This window comes from Elephantulus edwardii, unplaced genomic scaffold (genome assembly GCF_000299155.1).
Source record: "Elephantulus edwardii isolate Elephantulus edwardi_28Jun2011 unplaced genomic scaffold, EleEdw1.0 scaffold00021, whole genome shotgun sequence".
NCBI lineage: Eukaryota > Metazoa > Chordata > Mammalia > Macroscelidea > Macroscelididae > Elephantulus > Elephantulus edwardii.
The window spans coordinates 20,827,385-20,830,803 of record NW_006399771.1 but is presented as its reverse complement, the minus strand read 5'-3'; the positions used below and the strand labels follow the sequence as shown (position 1 = coordinate 20,830,803).

At 39.7% G+C, this 3,419-nt stretch overlaps 1 pseudogene; it reads left to right on the top strand.

Annotated features, from left to right (window-relative positions):
* The first annotated feature begins 275 nt into the window (after positions 1-275).
* LOC102848199 lies at positions 276-1,969 on the top strand (annotated as a pseudogene).
* Positions 1,970-3,419: the final 1,450 nt, after the last annotated feature.

The following is a 3,419-nucleotide window of genomic DNA, read 5'->3' as shown; positions in this document are numbered from 1 at the left end:
TTTCTGAATGAATAATAGAAACAGGATTGCTAAGAGTAATACACAAATGAATTTTTAAAAGTTGATAAATATCACCCAGACATGTCATAAAATCCAGTCACTTTTATTCATTCTGTAACTTTTCTATTAGACGATAAGTACTTATCAAATGAAAATCTAATAGCATATTTTACTTTAAACACTCTTACGTTAAAAAGTAATGATCGCTTTTCACGTTTGGTTCTGCGCATGTGTGGTAGAAAGTGGCTCTAGTCCACGCTTTTCCGCCGAGCTCTATGATGCAGGGGGACCCCAACTCCAGTGCTTCCCTTATTGACAGAACCATCAAGATTAGAAAAGAAACAGAAGCAAAGAAAGTGGTTTTAGCCTGGGGTCTCCTCAATGTATCAATGGCTGGGATGATATATAAGGAAATGACTGGAAAATTGATAAGTTCATATTACAATGTGTCATACTGGCCCCTCTGGTATATTGAACTTGCCCTTGCATCTCTCTTCAGCCTGAATGCCTTGTTTGACTTTTGGAGATACTTCAAATATACTGTGGCACCAACAAGTCTAGTTGTTAGCCCTGAACAGCAGACTCTTTTAGGGTTGAAAACAGCTGTTGTACAGACGACCCCTCCCCATGATCTGCCAGCAACCCAGATCCCTCCCTCTCCACCTTCTCCTTCAATCCAGGGTCAGAGTGTGTTGAGTTATAGTACCTCTCGTTCACCCAGCACCAGCCCCAAGTTCACCGCCAGCTGTATGACTGGATATAGTCCTCAAATGCAAGGTCTGTCCTCGAGCAGCAGTGGTTCTTACAGCCCTGGTGTGACCTACTCGCCTATCAGTGGTTATAATAAGTTGACAAGCTACAGTGCCTCTCCTGGTTCTTCTCCGTTCCCTACCACTGCTGGGCCAGTGGAGAGCAGTGGGCTGAGATCTTGCTACCGGTCTTCCACCACCCCCACCGTCTATAACTCGCCTACAGACAAGAAGGACTACATGACGGATCTGCAGACACTGTACACTTTCCTGAGAAGTGAAGAAGAGAAGCAGCATAGAGTTAAGCTGGAGAGCCCGGATTCTACCTCTCCTTCTACCAGTCCTACTTTCTGGAACTACAGCCGCTCCGTGGGGGATTATGCCCAGACTTTAAAGAAATTCCAGTATCAGCTCGCCTGTAGGTCTCAGATGCCTTGTGCTAACAAAGACGAAGCAGATCTCAGTTCTAAACAAGCTGCCGAAGAGGTTTGGGCAAGAGTAACCATGAATAGACAACTTCTTGATCATATGGACTCGTGGACAGCTAAGTTCAGAAATTGGATCAATGAGACCATATTAGTGCCTCTTGTACAAGAGATTGAGTCTGTCAGCACACAGATGAGACGCATGGGTTGTCCAGAGCTACAAATCGGAGAAGCTAGTATTACTAGCTTGAAGCAGGCTGCTCTGGTCAAAGCCCCCCTTATTCCAACCTTGAATGCAATCGTGCAGTACCTGGATCTCACACCCAACCAGGAATACTTGCTTGAAAGGATCAAAGAACTCTCTCAGGGAGGCTGTATGAGCTCATTTCGATGGAACAGAGGTGGAGATTTCAAAGGTCGCAAGTGGGATACAGACTTGCCCACAGATTCTGCTATCATCATGCATGTGTTCTGCACCTACCTGGATTCCAGGTTACCACCACATCCTAAGTACCCTGATGGGAAAACGTCTACTTCACAGCACTTTGTTCAGATGCCAAATAAGCCAGATGTCACAAATGAGAATGTGTTTTGTGTTTACCAGAGTACTGTCAACCCTCCACACTAGGAGCTAATCTACCAGCGACATGTCTACAATCTTCCAAAGGGCAGAAATAACAGTTTCATACATTGCTAATGTTCCTATACATCATAAAGACCAAAGAGTCAGGAATGCTTGGGAGAGTTAATCTTGGCCTCTCTGGTGGGAATATTTTATGGATTTTTGGCGAGTAGTTCCAGTCATTGAGACTTATTTGAACCAGAAGTTGAATCTGTGTTTCTTGTACAGTGCTGCTTCTGAAATGTGATAGTATGTATGTGTATGTTACCAACTCCCTTAGACTTAACACAGAATTAGCGACTATATAACTTATTTGTGGAACTAAGTCCTCTGTCACCTAGAGGTAGTACCTTTGATTTTCAGTTGCCTGCAAAACAGCAAACGCTTTGGACCTTGTTGGCCAACAACAGTTCCTCCTAGGGAGAATCCTTTTTTGGTAATTCCTAAATCACATCTTCTGCCACACAGAAAAAATTTCCACTCATTGGTGTAAATACTTAGAAAGAAACAAGCAAAGTATTCATCTACTATTTTTATTTCTGTGTTCTACCCCCTCTATCCCTCCCATCTTCTGAAAGGTGGCCCAAGGTTCATATGAAGAGATGAGATTAACTTCTAAATAATATATATTTAAATATTAAAAGTGGTTCAATAATATTGGTATTAGTGGATCAAATTTTGCTTGTAGAATAAGTTTGGGTCTTAGTGGTCTGAAGATAGGAGAAACTGCATTGCTTTTACGGTTTAAACAATTCAGATTTGACTGTTTGATAATACTATATTAATAGTTGCCTTCTTTAAAAACATCATAATACCTCAGCTAAAAATTTTAGATGTCTTCTGAACATCCAGAATGAGAAGTAACCAGTTTGTAAATGTTATCTAATGATCATCTTGATTTTTTGATATCTACATGTAGTATCTCAGGGGCCAGCTAACAGTTGTTTTTATTAGCATTAGATTAGAGACCGCTCTGTCACTTCATGTAAATATGAAAGTAGCTAAAACCAGTATCTTCGAAGGTCAGTCTTATATTTGCATCCATTTTGTATAATTTGTAAATTCTGTTGTTCAAAAGTCATTTGTAGTTTCTGCTGATCAGATGTCCAGAGGAAAGGAAGATGTTGTGACTTGTTATCTATTAACTATTTTTTATGCATGTTAAATACATTTGTTATATTTTAGAACAAAATATTAATATCATGTTAAATATAAAACATGATCAAATCTAAGTTTACCTTTCAACAATTTTTACAGTTTTGTGTGACAATTTCTGTGTTGTTTAACTGTACTGTTGTATAGATCTGATTAAAAACCATAAAGGAGGTACTTTTAATAATAAACAAAAGCTGTTTTCCTTGTTTTTTTTTTAAAAAAAAGTAAGGATTGGGGCATCACTGGACTTGTGACTTCCACTATCTTTACAAAAGACAGAAAGAATTGCTCCCTCATCTTCAACTTTTCTTGGGATTCGACATTCAAATTTCAGTGTAAACGGTCATTACAAAGACAGAAGAGGAAGAAAAGACCAAAATGGATGTCAGAAGAAACTCTGAAGATTGCACTGGACCGTAGAGAAGCCAAAGCACAAGGAAGAATTCAAGATACTAAAGAGCTGAACAG